A 27,991-nucleotide genomic window follows, 5' to 3' on the forward strand; every position below is an offset into this window, starting at 1 on the left:
CTCCTATCAGATGGTTGGCGCAGATTTCCATTGCCCTGCCAGGTACGCTATCATGGCTTGATGCCTTGCAGGGGTTCACCCTCTTGAAAGATGCTCTGATGTCGGCCTCTGAAGCTGATGTCATCACTTGCTACAAGGATTCAAACAAGTACAGTTTTATTCACCCTTTCAAAGTGTGTCTGAAAGGCATTGAGCTCATCTGGGAGTGAAGCATCACAGCCATTCAGCTGTGAGATGTGAGGAAGTAGGAAGTAGGGGTTCCTCTTTGTAGGAAGTAATGGCATGCAAATGCTGCTAGAGATGATGTACATCTGCTTCAACTGGAATTGTTTTTTTTCACTCTTAGAAATAGTCTTCTGTATATCGTGCCTAGACTTCTTGTATACTTCTGGATCACTGGTCTTCAATGCCACAAATCTACCCCTCAGCAGACAGTGAATCTCTTGGTTCACCCATGACATTTGGTTTGGGTATGTCCGGTGTGTTTTTAAAAGCACACACTCATCCACACTGGTCTTAATGAAGTTGGTGACAATTGTGACACACTCATTCTGATTTGAAGATAAATCCCTAAATATTGTACAGTGCATCAATTCAAAGCAGTACTGTATGAGCTTTCCCACTCCCTGGACCATACCTTCATGATCCTCACCACTGCAGCTATTCTAGGGTCAAGTCGGACAGCAATAAGTCCATCCACTGGCTCATGCTCCTGGACCCATGCTCTGGTTTCTGGAGGAAGCATCTGCAGCAGCTGCTTCAAAACAATGGCCTCATCAGTCTCTTCCCAGAACTTCTGCTCTGGTTGAAGCCTTTGGTGGTAGAGACCTCTCAGGCAATGGTATGTCTCAGTGGGTGTCTCCCCTGGTGGTAAAGTACTGGCACGGAAGCATTGAAGAAATGTCTCTCTTTTTCCAAACCTAGTTTCCAATATCCCTTGAAAACCATGGCTCTCTCAAACTTTTAACCTTTCCTTTCAACCTAACAGTAACATAAAGATTCTGTACCCTCAAAATTTCACCTTTAAATGACCTCCATTTCTCTATTAAATCCTTCCCATAAAACAAATTATCCCAATCCACTCCTTCTAAATCCTTTCACATCTCCTCAAAGTTAGCTTTTCTCCAATCAAAAATCTCAACAGTGGGTCAAGACCTATCCTTCTCCATAATGATATTGAAACTAATGGTATTACGATCACTGGACCCAAAGTGCTCCCCAACACATACCTCCATCACCTGACCTGTCTCATTCCCTAACAGGAGATCCAACACTGCCCCTTCTCTAGTTGGTACCTCTATGTATTGTGTTACGTACCCCGTAACTGGGTCACTTACCAGCAAAGATAGAGAGGTCTGTTGAAGTCTGATGGTATTATTTTTAAGAGTATTTATTGGTAAAAATACACAAAAATAATTTCAATGCAAACATACAGATAATATACGTTGTCAATACTAACTCTAAAATTTCGGGTATAATAATAATCAATAAGAAATAGCTCTATCATTGTCTAGGGGATAATGTATTGTCCGATGGAAAGATAAAAGTCATTCAGTTCATTCAGTTCATACAGGCTTCAGCCTTTGGTTGGAGAAAGACAGATTTTTAGAACTTGCCAGCTTTTCCATTTTATGATGTCAATCCTTCGAAATTTCGTTGGTGGTGGTCTCTTCTTTAGCTAAGCTGTCTTCCGTGGTAAGGCCCCAATCCCGGCAATGGGAAAGGACACATGTGGGCCCTCCACCGGCTGTCACTATTAAACGCTGTTATGGGATTTCTAGCATTTCTCCTGGTGCGTCTGAAGGGGTTGTTCCCCAGACCCTCTTTTATCCTTACTCACGGGGTCTCAGATGTCAATCAGGTTGGGATGATGCAATCCCTCAACCAGCCCACTCTGGTCATTCCCTGAGGGCTTCAATGAATAGTACAGTACTCAATACACAATTCCATCTCTAAGAGACAATGGCCGGTATCTGTGGCTTTGTCTTGCTGAGGGCAGGACACACATTCCAAACCCTTGAGGATTCTCTCTCATTTCCTGGGTCCCCAGACCTGAATTAATAGAGATCTTGTGATTCTCAGAAAGGAGGGGGGCTACTTTGTACCCTTCGGCCCCTCAGAGTTGTGGCACATTCGTAACAATTGCTGCAAAAAACTATCCTGAACACATTTTACAAACTCCAAACCATCCAGCCCTTTTACAGAATGGGCTTCCCAGTCTATGTGCAGAAAAATTAAAACCTCCCACAATCACAACCTTGTGCTTACTACAAATATCTGCTATCTCCTTACAAATTTGCTCCTCCAATTCTCACACCTCATTAGATGGTCTATAATACACCCCTATAAGTGTTACTACACCTTTCCTATTCCTCGATTTTACCCAAATAGTCTCCCTAGACGAGCCCTCTAATCTATCCTGCCAAAGTAATGCTGTAATATTTTCTCTGACAAGCAATGTAACATCTCCCCCTCTTGCCCCTCCGATTCTATCACACCTGGAGCAACAAAATCCATTAATAATTAGTTGCCAATCACACCCCTCCTGCAACCATGTTTCACTAATAGCTACATCATCATATTTCCAGGTATCAATCCATGTTCTAAGCGCATCCACCTTTCTTACAATGCTCCTAGCATTAAAATAAATGCATTTAAGAAATTTTCCACCTCTTGCTCTCTGTTTATGGAGTATAATGATTATCTTGTGAGGGTTTGATCTTGTAATCCTTAGTTTTCTAATAACACCTATCAATCTTGATTTAAAAATAAACAAAATGTTCTTGGACAAATGTTGATTCAAAATGGCATTCCTGGAAAGTGAATTTTGAAAATGCATCATCTACCTACAGACATTCCAACATTAAGTCATGTGCATATTGCAGCTCCACCAAGAGTATGCTTAAAAAGGGACATTTCATGCATCACCCAATCTTCAGTGACTGAGAGCTAATTATTAAAATCTTTTGTAGGACATTGTGGAGGGTCATCATTCATTGTTCATCCCAGTGGTGGCCTTAGATAAACATATGTCCCACAATGGTTAAGGTGAGTATATTTTTATCCCTAAAAGTCATTATTAAATCAAATAGATTTTCATGATAATTTATCAGTTTCACAGTTTATATTACTGATAATATCTGAATAATTGAAAGGTTGGACACTGGCATAGCTACCACAAAGTTCCAGTGACCCAGTCTCACTGTGTGTTTTCATTTTCTCCTGGTGAAGGTGTGTGTTTTCCTTGGGTGCTCTAGTTTTCCCCCTCGTCCAAGGATGTGCTGCTTGATGGATTAATAGGCCATTTGCAAGTTGTCTCGATTTTGTAAGTAACTGGAGATTAAAATGGGATAGTGAAGAATCGCAATGCATGCATGTCTGATTGTTGCTATGGACTTAATGGGTTGAGTTGCCTGCATCTGTTCTGTATAACTCTAACTTTACTCTAGAATTCCCATTTGCCACAAATGGATTCAAGCTCATCTTTGTGGATCAATGCTTCAGACCTCTGTATACCAGTAGAGTAACTTAGAGACAATGTTACAATACTCAGCATTAAATAAATGTCAATTTCAAAGTTACTTCCTATATTTTCTTGCCAGTTTCACTAATTTAAAAGCAAAACAACTGTTTCCTGAATCAATTCTGATACAATATGAGTAAAGAATACATAAAAATCAATAAACTTCTGAAAATATATTTGCTCTAACACATAGTAGTATATAAATCAAGTTAGAATAGTTACCCAGTAAGGATGTTTACCTCTTTCCCCTGTATCTTGCTGTAAGTGATGATATTTTTTCCACTTAGCTGCACTTGAAGAGAAGAAAATGGAAAATAGAATAGCATCCTTCACAAAAAAAAGTGTATAGTCCAACCCTAAATGTTACAGTATTCAGCATTAAATACCCATGGAGAAAGTTAAAAATGGTTTTTATCTGCTTTCTATCACATCATATCCTGGTTAAAGTTTAAACAACTATGACAGATAGTTGCATCTGCTGATTGAAAATGAGAAGGTTGCAGATGATGGAAATATGAAATAAAATTGAAAAGGCTGGAAATACTCAGCAGATCAGGTAGCTTAGCTGAATAAGCAAAATAAATGTTTCAGGTTGATAATCTTTCCTCATTAAGGGTAAGATGAGGGAACTTACAATAACCCTCATAGTGGGATAAGAAGTGGAGAAAGTGAGCAATTTAAAGTTCCGGGCTCTCAATATCTCTGAGAATCTAACCCGGTCCCAAAATATCAATGCAGCTAAAAAAAAATATGACTGCAGCTATATTTCATTAGGAGTTTGAGAAGATTTGATATGTCATCAAAAACACTTGAAATTTTCTACAGATTTTCCATGGAGAACATTCGAACTGGATGCATCACTCTGTGGTATGGGGAGGGGGGCTATTGCACAGGAACAAAGTAAGCTGCAGAGTATAGTAAACTTAGTCAACTCCATCATAAGCACCATCCTCTGTAGTTTCCAACACATTTTCAAGGAGCACTGCCTCAAAAAGGCAAGCATCCATTGTTAAGGACCCCTACCACACAGGTCATGCCTTATTTTCATTGCTACCATAAGGAAGGAGGTACATAAGTCTGAAGGCACACACTCAACAATTCAAGAACAGCTTCTTCCCCTCTGCTATCTGATTTCTGAATGGACATTGAACCCATAAACCTCACTATTTCATATTTCTACTTTTGCACTATTTCTTTAATATCTCTCTCTCCCCACACACATGCTTACTGTAATTTGTTTTTTTTTCTCTATTATTATGTATTGCAATGCTGCTAAATCAACAAATTTCACAACATATGTCAATGATATTAAATTTGATTCTGATTCTGAGAACTGTGAAAAATTAAAACTCCAGCATGGTTTATTTTCATATTTGATTTTCCTGAATATGACGAAGGATCATTCATTTGAAAAGTGAACTCTGTTCGTAATTCTACAGATGAAGTGCTGAGTCTTTTCAGCATTTGCTGTTTTTCATTGATCAATCATTGGATTCAGTTTCATAAAAAACAATTCATGTAATATTTGTGTGGAAAATGAAAAGAAAATCAGCACATGGACCTTTATTTCTTTTCACAGCATGTGCTTGCAATTTCATACAATTGCCAAATTGCACCTACACAAAATGCTGTAGCTTCAAGCACTGGGAAGCACCTTGAAGTACGAGGCCGAGCATGCTGACAGTTAATCAGCTGATCCTGAGCGAAATGCCTCATGTTCAGTTGAGCAGCAGCATGTCCAGACTTCTGCACCTGTGATCTGTATTGTGCAAGCTGAAAACATGCTGGGGATCAAAGGCCAGCGCAATCAACCTCTGATTTTGCCCCTGGCCTCATGATTGAGTGCAGTGCAATTTTTATAAGATGCTGAGCCAAATAGCTGGATACAATCTGTATCTAACCTCTCATCATTACTCCCACCATAGCTGATCCATCTAGCAGAGGCTGTTTTGTTTGAACTTTATTTAAAAGGTGACTTAAGTAAGACTTTGATTTATTTTTCATCACATCAACACAGTTTGATTCTAATTAATTGTGAACAGCATTATTTTCCTTTATATAAGTACAGTGAAAAGAAAAGACTTTCATAACTTAAACAATTGTTTTCCCATGTCGCTGATCATCAAAGATATTTTGGAAACAATGTGACAGCCTTCAGACGATATAGGCACCTTAGTTCCTGCTGGCTACAGCTTCATTGTTTCTTGAAGCCCACTGCACTTTATGAAAAGGCCATTACAATGAAGGCAGTCATGTACTGGGAACCATAGGACCTCAAAAATTCATTTTGGTCTTGGGGTTGGTATAAGCAGTGACCATGAGATATAAGCTGAAATTAACTGGGTTTAGCCCATTTTCTGAACTGAAGTGCTGATCTCTTTTCCCAGTGAAACTTAGACAGTAGTATTCCTACTGGAAAACGCAATTATTTTCCCAGTGTCCCTGGCCCTTACCCTGGCCAGATAGGTCAATGTCAAGGCAAGGTTATCTGTTTTCTGTTTAATGCTTTTAGCAGGTTGAAATACTGCAGTACTGTTACAACCACGGATTCCGCAACACAATAGACACAATAATTGCGCTTGTGAATTTGCACAAGTCAGCTAATTATGATTTAATCGTTATAGTACTTAACTCCATATTTGTCATCCTAGAGCTTGTTGAGACTTGGATAGAGCACAGCAATGCTTTGCTGCCTGTTTGCTTTCGGCCTTCTCTGAGAAATTGGACTTTCGAGTAAACTGATTCTGAAGACTAGCGGTATTCTTTTAATGTTTAGATTTTCTTTTTGCTGTTAGCAGGTTCGGATATGGCCCAAGTGTGGAGTGAGAGACACTGAAGCAGGTTGATAGTTCACAAACTTTAATGAGAACAGTGTTAAAGGGAAAATAAACAATAAACGCTGGGCCAAGAAGGGCCGTTAACTAAAACTCTGAAATGGGAAATGAAGCCTATGCTGAGGCTGAAAAGAAAATCCAAGCATTAAAGGAATACCATTAGTCTTCAGAATCAGTTGACTCAAAAGGCCAATTTCTCAGGCAAGGCAGAAAGCAAACAGGCAGCGAAGCATTGTTGTGGTCTGTCCAAGTTGAGACAAGTATGGAGTTAAGTACTATAATGATTAAATAATAATTAGCTGACTCATGCAAATTCACAAGTTACAATGGCTGTGTCTACTGCACTGCCAAATCCGTGGTTGTGACAAGTACCCCACGCACACTTGGAGTTTCCTCCTCATTAGCTCCTGCTGTCAAATATATAATGATCACCAAACATCTTAAGGAGGGAGGTTGTCCATTCCATTTGAATCACATGACTTAAGTCCATCACAGGTAAAACCCTCCACACCATTGAGTGCTGGAGTGCTGTCACAGGAATGCGGCATCCTTCGTCAAGGACCCCCACCATCCAGGACATGCTGTCTTCTCACTGTGCCATCAGAAAGAATGTATAGGATCCTCAGGATATCCGTCACCAGGTTCAGGAACAGTTATTACCCTTCAGCCATCAGGCTCGGGAACCAGAGAGGATAGCTTCACTCTACTTCACTCACCCCATCAATGAAATGTTCCCACAACCTATGGACTCATTTCAAGGACATTTCATCTCAAGTTCTCGATACTCATTCCATATTTATTTACCTATTTTTTACTTTTGTACTTGCACAGTTTGTTGTCTTTCACACCTTGGTTGGTTGTCCTTCCTGCTGGCTGTGGTCTTTCATTGATTCTATTGTGTTTCTTGGACCTACTATTGTTATGTACCAGCAGCAATAGATCACAAACTGAGGAAGGTTTTAATGTTAAAACCACTATATTTATTAGTATCTACTCAAAATATAGAAAATTAAATGAAATAAACAGAAGTTAACAGTGTGATGTGTGTGTGGCTTCCAAACTGTCAAGCTTATGAACAGTTCTTAAAAGTCTTAAGATGTAAACTAGGAAGTTCCAGTAATCCACAGAATAAGTGAGGGGAGAGACTTGTAAATCCACATTAGTATTTAGCGAGGAGGCAATCACGAAGAATTCCACACTGGGAAAATGAAGTAATAGTCGCTGAAGATCTTATCTATTGAGTCGTCCAGAAATCCACAAGATGACAGTCACAGAGTATTCCTAAGCTCAAGTGGTTACCACATAACATACCCAAAACCATGTAAGGGTTAAAAAAGGTACTCCAACAAAATCCACGTATGGATCATACAAAGTGACAGTCACACATCCAATGTGCACTGTGTGTCGTTAATCAACCCAATCCTTTGGGCATGGGAAAGTATCAGTCTTTACCCATTATTGTAGCGAGCTGTTCCTGCCCGCAGTCCAAAGCTTCCGCTCTCTCTCTCCCTCTCTCTCTTCCTGTCTCAGCTATCTGACCGCAGCTTGTTATACTAACGTCACAGTCCCGCCTCATCCAGGCATTTTAAAATGACACCCACAGTAAACAAAACTGTGCTCACATAACACTATGTATGCCCACGAGAAAATGAATCTCAGTGTTGTATATGGTGACATATATGTACTTCAATAATAATTTTACTTTGAACTTTGAACTTTGAACAAAATGTCCAGCAGAGGGAGTCATTTAAGTACAGGGATGGTTTTCAGCAAAGTGACAGCAGAGACAAAATACTGCTATGAATCTGCTTCAAAACTTATAATGAAGTCACTCTTTGAAGTCCAACTTCTAACTGAAGATCCTGAACAACAATCAACATTAATTCAGTAAACACAAAGTATACTGCAGATGCTGTGGTCAAATCAACATGTACAAACAAGCTGGATGAACCCAGCAGGTCAGGCAGCATCCATTGAAATGAGCAGTCAACATTTCGGGCTGGGACCGTTCGTCTGTCCTTACGAAAGGTCCCGACCCGAAACGTTGATTGCTCATTTCAACCGATGCTGCCTGACCTGCTGATTTCATCCAGCTTGTTCGTACATGTTAACATTAATTCAGTATGTGAGTAAGAGAAAGACTACAAAAAGAGTCTTGATGAATGGTCTTAGCCCAAATGTCGACTGTTTACTCTTCTCCATAGTTGCTGCCTGGCCTGCTGAGATCCTCCAGCATTTTTTGTGTATTACTTTGATTTCCAGCATCCGTAGATTTTCTCTTGTTTGTGCTCCAATATTTCAAATGCTTTAATGATGGGAACATTCTGGTCTGTGCACTCTGTACCTGAGGCCCATAACTGGATGCGTGTACGGAGAAAATAAGCTAGGCAGTAAATATTACAGACTTCCATAAAAAGATTAATGTGGTTGTTGTCCAGAGAGATTTTTGCAATTTTTCAAGCAAGGACCATCTCTCTATTCCTATCAGCAGTAGCTTTCAGTCATATCATGTTTGCCTGGATCAGCATGAATGTCATACTCCAAGGGAACATTATGCTCCAAGGGTGTGCTGTACTTCCTTTTCAGTCACTCATTTACAGTTCCTGTTGTTCCATGCATCTTTGACAGCGAGGGAAAACTGCTAAAACCATGATTATCTTAAGAAAGCAAATCCAAGTAGTTTCCAATTCAATAATTGTTGCTAAATGAATTTCTCAGCATTAAGGATGCATTAATTAATGGAAGATTTTACAACGTTTATATATCTGGCAAGACGGTGTCCAAGTCATGCCAAGAAGGTAAATAATTTATAGCAAAAAAAGTAATTAACATCATGGCACAAAATCGGCTTCATTTTACTTTTTAAGATAATTCTGATTTTGTTTTTGATCAGGGTTGAATCACCTCGCCTGCAATACTCCACCTACATTTGACCTGAATTGAATGGATGTTTCAGGTGTATCTCACCAACACTTCCTACAGTCATAAACAAAACATCCCTCTCCCAGCAAGCACTCAATGACCCAAGATACTACACACCTTCTTCACCACCAAGTCACTAATCTCAGAGAACTACCTACTTGTACCCCAACCCACCCACCCCGAGTCCTTCCATTTTCTGTCTATTTTGTGCTTTGGAAATTAGCAAAACTTCCTCAAAAGCAATGGTCTGAGCTCATAATCAGGGGCTTAAATGGAACCTGTATGAATCTTGCTGAGGTTCCAGGTGTATTGTCATGTTGACTGCTGGAAAGTCAGTCAGGATTTAAAGAGATCTCCTGTGGCATGCTCAAATAGCTCTAGACACAATGACTGGATGAAAGAAATCCTCTGCAGTCTGAAAATGCAGTAAACTGTAAGCTGATCAAAGATCCAGTGACCACAATGCATGGGTAAACAGTGATCTGTATAGGAAACCCTGCTCAGTGAGAGGAGCTTCAAAAAACGTTTTCCATAATGCAGACCAATGGAAATAGAGTCTGGTAGATGCAATTGGAATTGAAGTTGGTTTACTGTTGTTACATGTACCAAGGTACAGTGAAAATCATTTCTTGCATTAATGTTATTACATATTAAATCATTAGACAGTGCAATGGGATCATAAAAAGTAAAACAACAACAAAATAGAGAATGAAGAGCAACAGTTACAGTGCACTGCAGGTGCACAATAAGGTGCAATGTCAGAACAAAGTACAATGTGAAAACGGGAGATCATCTTGTCATAATAAAGAATAATTTGATAGTCTTACAACAGTGGGTAGAAATCGTCCTTCAGCCTGGTGATATGTGTTTACACGCTTTTGTATCCTTTGCCCAATAGGACGGGGAGAAGAGTGAATAGTCAGGTTGGGTGATGTCTTTGATTATGGCAGGTAATGTTAATGTGCAAGACTAGTCTTACTTTAAACCTCTGCACAATGCATTCTGAGTTTTTCTGTGGGGGGGGGGGGCAATGAAGGTTGTAGATTGTCTCAGAAACTCCAACTCTCCAACTTCCACCACTAGTGGAGGAAATATGACTAATACATAGATGTTAGCTAGACTGAGGTAATATCCTCTTACAAGTGCTGGTCCAATTTCTGAAAGGACATTGCTCACATTGTGTTTTTTGTATAATTTTTGTATTAAATCTGAGTCTTTATGGATCTAATCTACTTCAACCTTTAAATGCCTTTGATTAACACCAGAGGCCTAGTTGATGCTTACCTGCTGGTTTGACTCACAAACAGTCACAGTGAAGAGACTTCGAACTCAGTTAGATGTGGTTGGTGCAGCCACTGGGATCATAATGTTTTTGGTTGGGGAAGCAGGTGGAGTGGGGGGGGGGATGATGGAATATGTGAGGTATGCAGCATAAATCACAATCCTACGCAATGATTTTTTTCTCTGAATGTTTCATCTGTGCACAGAGTTATCAAATGGATCCAATACATGAAAAGAAAAATGTAAGTATTCTGTTGCATTGAACTAGATTATGCCTAACAAACCCTGAATGATGGCTAAGGGACTCTTATTGCATTTTTGCTGGTCTTAATCTGTTTGCATCATTTTACTATAATTCCCTTTTGGTTAAACTTACAATAAAGCCTAGTCTCTTCCTGAAAACAGAGCACTGCCTCTGGTATAGTCCCTTTTTCTTTGTTTTAGATTATGGATATTGTTCATTTTAATAGAAATCTCAGTGTTTGGTTTATTATATTGCAAGAGAGAGTGATCGTCGAGGCAAGAGATCCAAACTGATCAATCAGAAAAGATCAACAATAAGAAGTGAACTACAAAAGCTGGAAATCTGAATAATCAAATCAGTACATGTAGCAGGTTTGTCATTGCTTAAAAAGGCGCGTTAAAATTTGGACAGAGAACTTCTTCTAGACTCAGTGAAAGGCTCACCACTTAAACGTTACCACACTCTCTGTCTTCAGAACCTGTCAGATTGGTTGTGCAATTCCCAGTATAATTTTTTGCTTTGATTTATTATAGGGTTTTTGTAGATAGATTCCAATATGCAGGTGGTAGGAAATATTGGATGATACTGCTTATACATAGTGACAGAACACAGCATTTCATAAGAATGGGAATATTAAATGTTAAAATCTCCCAGGCATCATACTGTGACTGCCTAGATGCTTCAGCATCTGCCATGAGCTTCCTTCTTCCCATTGCCACAGATCCCCACACCAATCATGCCAATCACAATCACCTCAATGTGCCTATAAAAGGTGACTAAGGTGATTAATGTTTGCTCAATTATAAAAAATGGTTTAATCAGTACAAACATTATGTCAAAACTACATTTCCACTTAAGAATATGAGCATTTCTGGAGGAATTAATATAAATTGGTAAGGCTTTAAGCTACTAACACTGCAAGGTATTTAGATTTCCTGTAGAAATTGCATTTAAGTTTTATAGATTGAATTCCGAATCATCAAATTTATCAATGAAATGTGAAATGTGTCATTTTGTGGCAGCAATCCAGTGAAAATAAAATCTAGAATTATCATAAAAACACAAATAAATAAATGGAGCAAAATAAAATAATAATGAGACAGCAGCACAAATTCCCCTCCCCGCTCATTTTTGCTCTGACTTCTCCCCTTCCTTTCCAGTCCTAATGAAAGGCCTCGGGCTGAAACGTCAAATGTTTACTCTTTTCCATAGATGCTGCCTGGCCTGATGAGTTCCGCCAGGATTTTGTGCTTGTTGTTTTAAGAACAAGGTAGTGCTTATGGGGTCATGGCCCATTCAGAAATCTGATAGCAGAGGGGAAGAAGCTAGTCCTAAATCGTTGAGTCTGGGTTGCCAGCATCTTGTATCTCCTCTCTGACACTGTTGTGAGAAGAGGAATGTACTGGATGATGAGGGTCCTTTGTGACAGCCTCTTGCAATCCTGTGCATTAGGAGCTCCACACCAGGCTGCCCTACAACTACCTAGGATGCTCTCCATAATACATCATTAGAAATTAGTTAGAATAATTTTTGACATACCAAATACAGTCAGAATCTTTGGAAAGTAGAGTTGCTGGTGCGCTTCTTTGTGGTTGCATCAATGTGTTGGGCCTCAAATATAATGTTGATGCTCAGGAACATAAAGCTGATCACCGTTCCACCAGTGATACCTGGACGAGGATTAGTGTACGTTCTCCGAACATTCCCTTCCTGAGGCTCACAATCAATTCCATTTTCAAAGCCAAGTGCTTGGCTAACTCTGATTTCAGCTACTTTTACAGAAATAGTACCACATCCTTAAATGGAACAGACAAATCAAAACAAATTTTTGGATAATCCCCATTGTTTGGTTTCAGTAAATATGATGAATTATTCTTCTGCATAGTCACCAGCAGAAAGCACATTTGAGCACACCCAAGAATGTGACCAGTTTGACTTCAGGAGTTGGAACAACACAATGGGCAGTTAATAGAGCTCAGAATCTTCGCAAATTAAGGGATCCAGGTTCAATCCTGACCTCTAGTATTGACTGTATAGAGATTGTACCATGTGGGTTTCCTTTAGTGTTCTGGTTGCAACCAAAATCCTAAAACTGGATTTGTTAGTAGGTTATGTGGCCACTGTAATTTTCCTTCTCTGCACAGATGGATGGTAAGTTCCAGGATGAGTTAATAGGAGGGTGGGAAGAATTAAATGGAATTAGTGTAGGAAATTGTGACCCTGATGATTTGAGTTTATTGAAATTCTAAATATTTAGTGTTTCCACTCAAAGACCAACATGGATGGTCTTTGCTAAACTCTTCCATGACATTGCTAAACTCTGTTTCCAGCACCTCTAATTCCACCAGTTATGTTATAGTTTAAAAGTGGGATATTCTGCCAGGGCTCATCTTCCACCCCACCAGCTTTCACATTCATCAGAACATCCACTGCAGTCCCGACAGGACTGGCCTAAATCTTGAACCTCTTTGCACTTCCTCACCCGCACAACTGCTACCACCCCCTAAGAAAATAGAGAAATATCAGCAAAGATGAAAACCACCTCTGAAATGAAGGAAATTACATTATCCTGGATTAGACCGTACTGGTTTAAAGGACAGGTTGGACAGAATTGCAATTTTTTTCCCAGACAACAAAGGATGAGTGGTGACCTGATAGTATAGATTATGAGATACAAAGATAGGGTAGAGAGTCTTTCTCCCATGCCGTAAATGACAAATACTGGAGGGTGTAGGTTTATAGTGAGATGGGGAAAGTTTAAAGGAGATTTGTGAGGTAATTTTGTTGACACAATAAGTAGTATGTACCTGGATCACTCAGTGTATGGAAATGGTGGAAGCAGATACAATAGTTATGTTTAGGGGTATGACAGGAATATGAACAGATGGAGGGATTTAGATTATGTGCAGATAATCTCACTTTGGATTATGGTAGACACAGATATCTTGAGCTGAATGACTAACCCACTTACATGCTCTACTATTCAATATTCTATGCCTCCCAATTGCCCACATCTTTGTGTAATATGATGTCTTTCTTTCCTTGACACTCACCCTTAACAAATGGACTGGATTCATCAGATAAATTCCAGCTGGTGCTTCTGCAAGTCACTTTGCTGTTTGGTTCCAGATCAATTTGAGGTTGTCATGACACTATAAGACTTAGAAGACCGTCAAGATATAGAAAGTAAACCTTCAGCAGTAGCGCAGTGCATAAATCCATTCTCCCAATGGAAAGGAAAACTATGTGTATTGAGCTCTGTGTATTTCTAGCATTTCCTTGAATGTTGCTCAGACCATCATATGATCTTGCCATCTTTTTTAGAAAGCCTAAAAAATCTAGTCCCTTGCAGTTAATCATAAAAATCACTTGAATTGTTGTTCTAATTGAGTGATTAATCTACGTTTATGGGTGACCTATCCGGTCAGCTGAAGGACAAATCTTCAAAGTGGAAAATTACATGGCTAAGGACTTGTATTCACAATTAAGTTGACAACAGGATAGAAACTCGGTTATTCTATTTTTGAAATTGATGTAACAATAAATGATATTTATAAATACGTGTTTGATTCTTTAAACCAGATAAAGGGAGTGGAGCAATTAAGGCACTAAACTGATTGATGTGCACTGTATTAGCTCAGTAACTGAGAAATGCATATCAGAGGTACTGGTGCAACATCACACAGTAGATTGAAGCAAGAAAAAAGTTATGTCAGTCTGATATTGTCACAGGAATTGAAATTCATGAGCTAATAGTTGACTTTAAATTGTTGACCTTAAAATGTCATTTCAAAAGTTTTTGAGGCAGCAATTGCTTTCCATGTATAATATATTTCATATAATTTATAATTTACTGATTAAAAATCATACAATCAGTCAGCAAAATCTGTGAAGTCAGAGCTAGGTAACAGTTGGAATTGAAATAAAGCATAGCAGCATGAAATGTCTTGCTATGAATGAGATGATAAGAGGACACATTTTAGATGTGATCTGCTTTTTACTATAAATTTACTTTATGAGTTTCTATCTGTAATTCTGCATAATTCATTGAATATTCACATGGATTTAGAGAATAAATTACATACGAAAAGGCCATTTAGCTCACAAAGTCCATGGCAACTCTTTTGGAAGCATTTCAGCTAGACTCCTTATACATTGAATAGCTCCTATTAAACTTGCTTTTGGAAGAGCAAGATTAGTATGCATGGCAAATATGTAGCTTCTACGACCATTATGGGCATTTGGTTCCAGATTATAAACAAAGGTTGTTTATAACCATTTGTTCATCATTTTGATGTTGTATTTCTGGTCTAATCTAAAGGGAAGAACTTCTCTCTGAGGCTGTTATGATTTCATATGCCCTCCCCAACAAATCTCCTTTCACCTTTCTATCTGACAAAAAGGAACACTCCAGTTTCTCCAAGCTAGTATTATGGCTGAAGTAATTCAACCTTGAAATCATCCACATAAATTTTAGTCCCTTCTCTAGGAAATTCACATAGTAGTTTGCTGACCAAATTTGGAAAACAATACTCCAATTGTGACCAAACAAATGCTTCAAACAGATTGAATATACGGGCTAATCATAGATGTTGCCTGACCAGGTGAGTTCCTTCAGAATTTTGTGTGTGTTGCTTTGAATATGAAGGCTGTACTCTATGTCTCAATTTTTGAAACACAGGATCCGATATGAATTACTAACCATTGTCTCAACAAACCCTGTCATTTTCAAAGATCTATACGCATTTACATGCAGGTCACTTTGCTCCTGCACACCTTTTAAAACTGTGCCATTTCATCTATATGAAATTGTTTATGTCAGAATGTATTGCATTAAGCTTCTTTCATCAATTTCTGCACATCTATACCCAATTAAGTAATATTTACAAAGGAAACAGTGAGCATGGTTCTTGGCTCCTGGAAAATACTAATATATATCAATGTGCAGACTAAAACCAGTTAGTTATCAGGATCCTCTGCTTTCTGTCATCATGCCAATTGTTTATCTTCCTGTTACTGACCATTTATTCTATGGACATTAAATTTGCTGACTAACCTTTCATGTGTGAATCCATCCAATGCCTTCCTGAAATATCTTCTTCAATTTTGAAATCTAACTTAAGGATACAAAAATCAAAATGAGCAAATGATTATTATTCAATGGATAACAGCGGCAAGTTACTGAACTAATAGATAAGAGTCGTGATGCAAAATTGTGGCATATGCATTTCTTCGATATTCCTTCCAGTACATCACAGAGCAGAGTGCATAGAGAGAAGAGGTAGAGGTGAACTGGCAAGGGAAAGACAAGGTTTTGGTGTGGAAAGATACAGAAATCTTTTTGAAAGGTCAAAGATTGTTTTCTGAATACAAGTGGCTAGTACATCATCTTTCTTTCTTTAGTGAATGTGTCTGTTGTGATAAGGAGGAACAGATGCTTTGTCTCTTTCATCTTTGTTATGCTGTTTCACTTTAACTTAACCTTTGGCTCTCCTGATGCCTTTCTTCACAATTCTCTTTTATTTTGTAATTCATTTGTTTATTCTTTCTCCTTTTTGTCTCTCTCTCTTAGGTGTCTGTGCATTTTCTCCCTCTCTTGTTGCCACTGTCTTCAAGACATGGCTGTTATTGGAGAGATAACGAAGGAAAGTGAAAGCTTAGTGGAAAGTTACTGCAAATTTTGGAGCAGTGTGAGACTAGTATTCCTTTTAAACAAATGAATGAAGGAGGCTGAGAGGATTGTTGAATCTGAAAACTAAGATACAATTTCAAAATGCAAGAAGATCTGAACAACCTTGCACTCAACATCAGTAAGACCAAGGAATTGCTGATGGACTTGAGGAAGGGGAAATTAGGAGAACACACAGCATCCTTATTTGACAGGTTAGCGGTAAGCAACTTAAATTCCTGGATGTCAACATTCAGAATATTTATCCTGGACTGAACTTATTAAGATAATCATGAAAAAGGCACTTCATTAGGAGTTTGAGGAGGTTTGGTATGTCACTAAAACTCTAGAAAATTTCTATAGGTGTAACATGGAGAATATTCTGACTGGATCCATCACTGCCTGGTATGAAGGGGCCAGTGCACATGATTGAGAACAGGTGCAGAGAGTTATAGACTCATCCAGCTTTATTATGAGCTCTATTTCAAAATATGGTTACTTATGAAGGTAGAATCCATCATTAAGAAACCTCACCATACAGGATATGCCTTCTTTCATTAGATATTTAATGTGAATAGTTGCACTACTAATGTACAGTCCAAAGTTATTGATGAAAGTTGTTTTTACAGTGATTAAATAAATAAATTATTTTATTTGTAACTTTAAATAGATTTGAATAATATTGTAATTATTTGTAATTCCTATTTTCTTTCACTGTGCATTTTAAATCAAAATTCTTTACTGTTTTTATGCAATAGCTGGAAAGAGAGAGAGAGCGCTGATGATATGATCTGGGAGCCAAGGGGGAAATAACCCAAAGAAGTTTGGGTACCACTGCTCTAGTTGAAATGATAGTTAAGACCTTACCAGATGTTGCACATTTAGCTTCAGCAGCAGCAAGTATAGTTTCCAGGTGGATTGGCACTACTTTAAATCAGGTTACAAATTTTTTGTTTTGCAGTTTTCCAATGGACAATTTCCCTAGTCATTGGAATGATTGTTTTTGTAGTGCTGAGATGTTAAAGTTTGCAAGGATGAAAGTTTGGTGACTTCTTCATTTTGTATAATGTCTCTACACCTGACACTCCGTTAACTTCCATAGTTGACCTGCACTAGCATGGATTATCTCTCATATGATTATGTCTGCTTTACTATTCACTGTCCCGTGCTCACCTCTTTTAACTATTCCTCTAGCTTGTCCTCAACTCTGGAGGAGTGAAGAGAAGGGACCAACCTAATCATGTTATCCTTGCTCCTCCCTTATCATTAATGTTGAATGCAGGAATGTGTGTTTCTTGCCTCATCTTGAGGAGGTTTCGGATGTGTCTGTTGTGAACAATTGGTTCTAATAATACAATTCCACAGAAAGATGAGTCAACAAACATTACTTTTCTCTTACCTATTTGGATATTGCATATTTACTTTTTAACGTAAGTAAGTTTATATAGATAGATATGATTCTTAACTATATACAATATACTTTGTAAATATGCTGTTTACTGTTATTGGCATTATATTGTCATGGTTTATACCATTGACTTTGAAAACTATCTGGTTTATGATATTTTGTGTGCTTTACTATACAATGGTAAAAGACTTACCAGAGGGAGAAAGATAGATACCCTGAAGAATGCTCTGTCAGCACTTGACTAGTTGTAACTGGTATCATTCCTTCTGGCTGTATTAATTCTATCAGCATTTTTATTGCATGTGGGCTTTGAGAATCAAAGCCATAGGATGAAAAAAAAACCTTTTTTTTCTGTGGAAGGGTTTTAATCATGTTCATCACAAACTCACCTTTTGGAGGAATATCCAATTCAATAATAAATCCCTGTGGAATTTTGCTGGAATGCCTATGTAATCAAGCAAAAGATGGGCATTTCACAATGGGCATTGCAATTAAAAATCATCTTTGTAGAAGTTAATATTAATCAGTATACAATATGCATCATAAGCATCATATTCTCGCAAGTTGGTTAATGATGTTCATTAACTGAGTTGTTAAGTTTAGACTTACTGCATGGATCAATAGGCATTAGAACAAGCCATAATGAGTACCTGAAGGACAAAACAGCATTTCTGAAAAAAAATCAAACATGAGATGCTTAAAGATTTGCACTTCAAGAGAAAGCACTTGTTAATGTTCAAGCCAATAAAAGCAGGAATTGCATGAGATAAACCCATGGGTCCTGGGGACAATTCTTAAAAAGCTTTCTTTAACTTCATGTGAATGACATTAATGATTAGAATCATAAATTACAAAGGGATAACGATTTTCATGTCTAATCCCTTGAGAGGCACATTTAACTTTCTGAGATAATGAAGGAAAGTTAACCATTAATCAGCCACTGTGAAGGACACAGGAGATCTGTCATCATTGTGGGTGCATTAATTTGTGATGAAGTAACTGCACTAACACATGCTGGCTGAGTGAGTTCATCATGTCTAAATGAATTAAAAAGTGCCCATCTGAAGTCAACATTAACATTTTCTCATAACTCAGGAAGTATTTGACTTGTGAGCCTGTTGACTAGAACAACAACTGAATAAAAGCACATATTGCAATTAAACCGGAATTGCTCCACTGAAGCATCAATAAATTTATCCAATGAATAGTTGAGTCACAGAGGTAAGAAAAGTTACTAATTCAATCTCTTGCCTAACCAAAACTAAGCAATTTGAACTACAGTAAAAAAAAAAGGTGTTACAATTGGATTGCAAGGGAAAAAAACACAAATTAAGAAGGATTTAAAATTTCTATTCATGTTCTGTTAAACTTGTGCTACAATATAGTGACATATCAGAATCCCCTTCTCCCACTGTGAAAATATAGTGAAAATGATCTCATATCAAGATCATATCAGGAGAGGTACTAAAGAAATTCAGAACCACTGGCAGCAAATTGTTGCATAGAAGAATTCACCTTAAATAGAAATATTTTACTTTATCAAAGATGAGCACTTGGAAATAATAGTGCAATACATACGATTATTTAGCAAAAATTACATGTCATTTTGGAACTGTGGCATACAAGTACATAAATACAACAAATGCGATGCACTTATTGTGTAGTGTATTTTGCAAAGACAGTGCTTAGAATGAAACAGCACCGTAGGATGATATTCAGCCCATCAAGAATGTGCTGAAAAATTTCAATCTAAAATTTTTGTATACACCTTTTTCTCTCTTTCAGGTAATTATCTAATTCCAGTAACTTACTGTAATTCCTTCCCCTTCAGGATGATTAGGATTTGCTGCATATTTTCTCTCAGCTCATTCTGATGATCATAGAACCATAGAACCATAGAACATTATAACACAGAAACAGGCCTTTTGGCCCTTCTTGGCTGTGCCGAACCATTTTTCTGCCTAGTCCCACTGACCTGCACCTGGACCATATCCCTCCATACCCCTCTCATCCATGTACCTGTCCAAGTTTTTCTTAAATGTTAAAAGTGAACCCGCATTTACCACTTCATCTGGCAACTCATTCTACACTCCCACCACTCTCTGTGTGAAGAAGCCCCCCCCCCCCCCAATGTTCCCTTTAAACTTTTTTCCCTTCACCCTTAACCCAAGTCCTCTGGTTTTTTTCTCCCCTAACCTCAGTGGAAAAAGCCTGCTTGCATTCACTGTATCTATACCCATCATAATTTTATACACCTCTATCAAATCTCCCTTCATTCTCCTACGCTCCAGGGAATAAAGTCCTAACCTATTCAACTTTTCTCTGTAACTCAGTTTTTCAAGTCCCGGCAACATCCTTGTAAACCTTCTCTACACTCTTCCAACCTTATTAATATCCTTCCTTTAATTCGGTGACCAAAACTGCACACAATACTCCAAATTCGGCCTCACCAATGCCTTATACAACCTCACCATAACATTCTAACTCATATTCAATACTTTGATTTATAAAGGCCAATGTACCAAAAGCTCCCTTTACTACCCTATCTACCTGTGATGCCACTTCTAGGGAATTTTGTATCTGTATTCCCAGATCCCTCTGTTCTACTGCACTCCTCAGTGCCCTACCATTTACCTTGTATGTTCTACCTTGGTTTGTCCTTCCAAAGTGCAATACCTACACTTGTCTGTTTTAAACTCCATCTGCCCTTTTTCAGCCCATTTTTCCAGCTGGTCCAAATCTCTCTGCAAGCTTTGAAAACCTTCCTCACTGTCCACAACACCTCCAATCTTTGTATCATTAGCAAATTTGCTGATCTAATTTACCACATTATCATCCAGATCATTGATAAAGATGACAAATAACAATTATCCCAGCACTGATCCCTGTGGCACACCACTAGTCACAGGCCTCTACTCAGAGAAGCAACCTTCCACTACCGCTCTCTGACTTCTCCCATAGAGCCAATGTCTAATCCAATTTACCACCACACTATGTATACCTAGTGACTGAATCTTCCTAACTAACTTCCTGTGCGGGACCTTGTCAAAGGCCCAACTGAAGTCCATGTAGACAACATCCACTGCCTTCCCTTCATCCACTTTCCTTGTAACCTCCTCGAAAAACTCCAATAGTTTTGTTCAACATGACCTACCACACACAAAACCGTGTTGACTCTCGCTAGTAAGTCCCTGTCTATCTAAATACTTGTAAATCTTATCTCTTAGTACTCCTTCCAATAATTTACCTACTACAGGAGTCTCCTGGTGGCACTCATAGAGTGAGGTTTAATTTGGCTTCGCTCCACTCCCTTTACTTTTATTATCTGTAGCCACCCATATTACTCTCTTTTATACCTACACCAAAAGGTTTATGTTATAGACATACTTTTGGACTTTGACTTTTATTCGCTGGAAATGAATACCAGATCACGAGAAGCAAAAAACGGGAAAGATTCAGGTCCTAATGGAAATAAAGATGGTGATTCTAAACAGTCTAAGCAGCCTTTGTTAACTTTTGGAGCAATGTGGAAACTTATAGATGATAAACTTACTCAAAAATTTGCCGTGTTTGAAGGAGTTTTAAAGATGGTGGAGGATAATTTTAGATTACTTACGTGAAGTTGAACTGCAGCAAGCAACAATTTCAGAATTTGATGAAGGTGCTCGGCAAAGAGACCGAAAAATTGCAACTTTGGAACAAAATTTAGCTTAGATGTCTCAACAACTGGATCGTTATAAATCTAAAGTTACTGACCTTGAAAATCAATCTCGAAGACAGAATTGACGGATAATCGGGCTCCCTGAAGATGTTGAGGAGGGTAATCCTATTAAGTACTTTCCTCAATTTTTATTCGATGTGTTTGGCACAAAAGTCCTGGATGACCCTCCATTAATCAACAGTGTCTATCGCTTTCTACGTCCAAAATATAATCATCCATGGCCAGTAATTATTCATCTCCTTTTTGTTCATATCAAGGAACTTCTGATTCACTTTGCTTGGTGGAAAGGCATGTTTGAATTTAAAGGTTTCAAATTCTGCTTTGTTGAAGATTTCAGCCCCGAGGTTCTGAAGGAATGAATGGCGTTTAAGCCTCTGATGTCGGAATTTTTTCGAATGGGTCTCAAACCAGCTCTGCTTTTTCCTGCTTGATTGAGAATTGTTCTCTTTGATAATTCCCATTGTCTTTTCAAAACATTAAATGAAGCTCAAAAATTTTTTGACCAGCAAACATCCTCTGCTACTTGGCCTGACTTGGGTTCTGTTTTTTTTTTGGTTTTTACTTAAGTTTCTAAGCTATTTACCAGCTTATTGATTGGGTCAGATAGAATGTGAGGGCTCTCTTTTTTGGTTTGTACTGTAGATATTTTTAGTATTTTTAGATTAACTTTTCTGTTCCCTTTTGGGATTCTGCTTTTTTATTTTTTGAAACTATTTAGTAGATGTTTTGGTGTTTGATAACTTTTTTTGGGAACGGAGATACATTCACTCTCTTTTTTTACATTTCAAGATGTCGTCCTGCTTTGTTCTTCCCATAAGACCTTATTTTCCTGCTGCGTCATTTTCAATTGTTTATGCATGAAAATAATCGACAACGTGAACTGGTGCTTGCTTCCTCTTTTTTCTGAAATACTAATATCTTAGTACTCTGTTCCATGATTTAAACTTTTTCAAAAAAAAAGCAGTAGCTTTTTTTCTTGCTATTTTTTTTTTTGGTTCATTTTAGTCATATATTTTTTGGATTATGGGTAGCTTTTCTTTAAAAACTTTCATCTTTTGGGCTGCCATCAGGAGAGATGGGCATAGATTTACCTTTAGCTTAACTCTTGGCCAATCTCTGGCTTTTTTCCAGGTCTTTTTAGGTGGAGGGAGGGGTTTCTTTCCTTTTAGATTAGATTTTTTTCAATTGGGCTACTTCAAAACTGCCAAAATATCTGATATGTCGCAACTTCTGGTTCCTGTTTGAAATTTTTTTCCTCTTCCGAGTTCATGAATTTGTATTCTGGTTAACCCTTTATGTACCATATTACTGGTTTTATTATGATGGATAAGATTATTAATTTTGTTTCGTGGAATACAAACAGTTTAAATCATCCGATTAAATGGAAAAAATTTTCAAGGTATTCCACAGAAAGAATGCCCATATTATTTTTGCACAAGAAACTCATGTGAGGAAAGAGGATAATCAGCGTTTTTTCAGGTTTTGGAAGGGTAAACAACACCATTCGAATTCCCAGGCTAAAGTGAAGGCTTTTTTTATTTTTATAGATTTGTCTATTTCATTTGTTCATTATGAAACAATTTTGGATTCGAATGGTAGATTTTTGGTAATCACTGGCCTACTCTGTAATAAAAAAGTGGTTATTGTTAATGTTTATGTTCCAAATATTGATTATCCTGAATTTTTTAAACACTTATTCACAGCCCTTCCCGATTTAAATGACTAAATGTTGATAATGGGAGGAAATTTTAATTGCTGTTTAGATCCTTCAATTGATAGATCTAAGTCTAATCAGGCACTTCCGAATAAATCCGCTACTTTATTAATTTCTTTATGCTTGATTTTGGAACTTCAAAAATTTGAAGGTTTCTACATCCAAAGGAAAAAGAGTTTTCTTTCTTTTCTCATGTTTATCATAGTTATTTTAGAATTGACAACTTTTTTTATTGACTCTCGTCTAATTCCATTTGTTACTGACTGTATTTATGATTCCATTGTCATCTCTGACCAAGCGCCATTGAAACTTTTTATTAAACTAATGGATACAACTTCTAGTTTTGGACAATGACGATTCAATTCTGTATTACTACATGACTTGGACTTTGTGAATTTCATTAAGGAACAGATTGATTTTTTTCTTTTCAACAAACTCTACGGATGGAATTTCCAGCAGGGTTTTATGGGATACTTTTAAAGCATACATCCATGGACAGATGATCTCATATTCTGCTGGACTGAAAAAATGAATTAATAAAGAGATTTGTATGTTGGTTGATAAGATTAAAGCAATTGACAAGATATACTTTATTGCTCCTAGTCAGGAGCTTTATAAAAAAAGGGTTGAACTTCAAATGGAGCATCGTTTACTTTTAACATCCTCGATTGAAAATCAATTAATTAAGTCTAGGAGTCAATTTTATATACACGGTGATAAATCTGATAAACTAATGGTTAGTCAATTGAAATCTACTTCAGATAAATGTCAGATTATAAAAATTCGTAAATGAGATGGAACTATGACGGTTGATCATGATGAGATAAACAAATCTTTTCAAGAATTTTATACCTCTGTATATCAATCAGAATCTCCTGACGACCCCACTAAAATGCATGAATTCTTAAGGAAATTGAATGTACCGAAATTATCACCTAATGAATTAGATGCTCCTATTATGGAACAAGAAATAAAAGATGCAATTTCTTTGATGAATTCAGGTAAAGCACCTGGCCCAGATGGTTATACAGTAGAATTTTTAAAATCCTTCTCTACTATACTTTCTCCCTGGCTATGTAAAATTTTTAAGGATGCATTACTTATAGGTAAATTACTACAATTTTTTATGGTACCTCTATTTCTTTAATTCTTAAAAAAAAGATAAAGATCCCACTGAATGCGCATCATATAGGCTTATATCCTTATTGAATATAGATTCTAAGATTTTTTCAAAAATAGTGGCAACTAGATTGGAGAATGTATTGCCTTGAATTATTTCAGTTGATCAGACCAGATTTATTAAAAACTGCTATTTGTCCTTTAATATTAGGAGATTAATGAATATTGTTTATACTCCCTCATCTAGAACTCCAGAATGTGTTATCTCATTGGATGCCGAGAAAGCCTTCGATAGAGTTGAATGGCCATACTTTTTTAGTACGCTTGAGGAATATAATTTTAGCCTGTAATTTATATCTTGGGGTAAATTGATATATTATGCCCCTATGGCTTCGGTACTTACCAATAATATAAGATCTCCTTTTTTCAGTTGTTTCATGACACTAGGCAAGGTTGTCCTCTTAGCCCATTGCTATTTGATATTGCCCTGGAACCATTAGCTATTGCTATTCGTGACTCACCTTCTATATGTGGCATTTCCCGCGGAAATGTGATACACAAGTTATCATTATATGCAGATGATTTGTTATTATATATTTTGAATCCTGAGAAATCCATTCCTTGCTCGCTCAGTTTAGTAAATTTTCTGGTTACAAACTGAATCTTAGTAAGAGTGAACTTTTCCCTTTAAATATGCAAGTTCCAATTTATAGACGTTTACCATTTAGATGGATTGCGGGTTATTTTACTTATCTAGGTGTTAAGATTACTAAAAAACATAAGGATTTATTTAACATCAATTTTTTACCTTTAATAGACCAAGTCAAACAATCGCTTACAAAATGGTCCTTACTGTCTATATCATTGATTGTTCGAATCAATGCTATTAAAATGATTATCTTACCTAAATTTTTATATCTTTTACAAGTGGTACCAACAATTTTTAATAATTCCTGTCTGGTCATGTGATATAATAGATGATAGAATATTTTCAAGTCTTCGAGCTAAGATTTTGACTAAAATTTTTGCATCAACATTTAATAAAGAAATCTGTCTGTATGAAGAACATTCAGCTGGATTTTTTTTTAAGAATAAGAGAAATAAAAGCTTCATAGAAAGATTGAGGGAGTTTACCTGATTTAAAGGACTCTGATAAAACAGAGGATAAATAAGGTGTAAGTAACGTAGTGAAAGTTTTATAAAACTCCCCAGGAAAGTCATCAGGTCCTGGGGTCTTACCAGAATGTAAAGCACATATAGCCTCAGCCATTTCTTCATTGGAAATAGACTGATCTAACTGTGTTAGACTATCAGCAGACAATGTAGGAATGTTGATATTACTGAAAAAAGCATTCATATAGGTATCATCTGAAGAAGAGTCAGACTGATGCCAAATTTCCGTTCAAAGTTGTTACAAGTCAATTTACATATCTAGGTGTAACAATTACTAAAAACTTCAAGAATTTATTTAAGGAAAACTTAAACCCCTTATTGAATTATGTGAAAAAGATGCTTTCTAAATGGTCCCCTCTTTCTTTATCCCTAATTGGCCAAATTAATTCGATTAAAATGAAGATTCTTCCTAAATTTTTATATCTTTTTCAGGCCTTACCTGTTTTTATTCCTAAGACGTACTTTGATTCTTTAGATTCAATTTTAACCTCTCATATTTGGAATAATAAACAAGCTCATTTAAGTAAAGTTTACTTACAAAGAAATAAAGAGATGGGTGGACTAGCTCTACCCAATTTTATGTTTTACTATTGGGCTGCCAATATAAGGAAGATTACTTTCTGGTCCTATTATATTTATCGTAAAGATTGCCCATCATGGATCTCCTTAGAAGTTAATTCTGTAAAAAGTTCCTCTATCGTCTCTCTTCTTGGATCATACCCTTCTTTTTCAGCAAATAAAACAACAGATAACATAATTGTTAAGCAAACTTTAAGGATCTGGTCTCAATTTAGAAAATTTTTTGGTTTAGCGAATTTTTCATTATCATCTCCCATTCTCCTTAATTATTTTTTTATCCCTTCCATGACTGATAAAGTCTTTAAAGATTGGGATGAATTAGGTATTAAGTGTTTTTGGGACCTATTTATCTCAGGATCTCTTGCTTCATTTGACCAATTGTCAAATAAATTTGCACTCCCAAAATCACATTTTTACAGATACCTTCAAATTAGAGATTTTCTATGTTTCCAATTAGCTACTTTTCCTATAAGTCCTGATAAAAATTTACTGGACAATCTTTTAAATTTAAAACCTTTTGTTAATGGTTCTATTACCAGTATCTATAACTTGTTGATTGATTCTAGACAAGACTTTTTAGATAAAATAAAAAAAGCTTGGGAGGATGACCTAAATTGTCAGATTTCTGGTGATAGATGGAATAAAATTCTTAAACGGGTTAATAAATCATCTTTCTGTGCTTGTCATTCTCTTCTACAATTTAAAGTGGTTCATAGAGCTTACATTTCTAAACAGAAGCTCTCCAGTTTTTACCCGAATGTTTCTCCACTTTGTAATAAATGCAACTCTGCTGATTCCTCTTTAATTCATATGTTTTGGTTTTGCCCTACAATTGAAAAGTTTTGGCTGGAAGTATTTCATACCTTCTCTCAACTTTTTAGGGTCCAATTTGACCCAAATCCCCTTACTGCCTTGTTTGGTATTATTGCAAATGAAGATATAACTTTAAATACTCCAAACCTACAGGTTTTAGTTTTTACCTCTCTTTTAGAAAAAAGAGCAATCTTGCTTAAATGGAAGGAGTCTACCCCTCCTACACACCTTCAATGGCTACGTGATATTATGTCGTATTTAAATTTAGAAAAGATCCGCTGCTCAGTCTTAAATTTGAAACAATCTTTTTATGATATTTGGGGACCTTTCCTAAATTACTTTTCCAATTTATAAAGTTTAACAGTGCACAGACTTTTATGTATATTTTTATCTTCTCTTCTTAAGTGAATATGTTTTTTTTCCTAATTATCCATTGTCATCCATCAGCTTTTCTCTTTGGTAGTTGGTAGGGGGTTGACTTTTTTAATATATATAAAAAATTTCTTTAATGATGTATGACCTATCTTTAAATTTTTGATTACAGAGTGCTATACCTTTATGTGTTATGCTATAACATTTTGATCAATTTTATTACAAGATATGAATGTACACAAGTTATGTTGAGATGTATCTATGTGTTGCACTCTGTAAATCTTTTTTTTTCTTCTGAATAAAAATATTGTAAAAAGAAAAAAAGAAAAGTGGTACCAAGCCTTATTCCTAAATCCTTTTTTGATATTATTGATTCTAAAATTTCGTCATATATATGGCAAAATTAAAATCCTAGGCTAAGTAAAAAATACTTGCAGAAATCCAAAAAGAATGGTGGCTTGGCACTGCTGAATTTCAGATTTTATTATTAGGCAATTAATATTCAATATTTAATAATTTGAACACAAGATGTGGATATTAATGTCAGTCCACAATGGGTTAATCTTGAATGTAATTCTGCACAAGGATTTTCAATGACTTCCATCTTAAGGAACTCGCTT

This window comes from Hemitrygon akajei, chromosome 13 (assembly GCF_048418815.1).
Source record: "Hemitrygon akajei chromosome 13, sHemAka1.3, whole genome shotgun sequence".
Lineage (NCBI taxonomy): Eukaryota > Metazoa > Chordata > Chondrichthyes > Myliobatiformes > Dasyatidae > Hemitrygon > Hemitrygon akajei.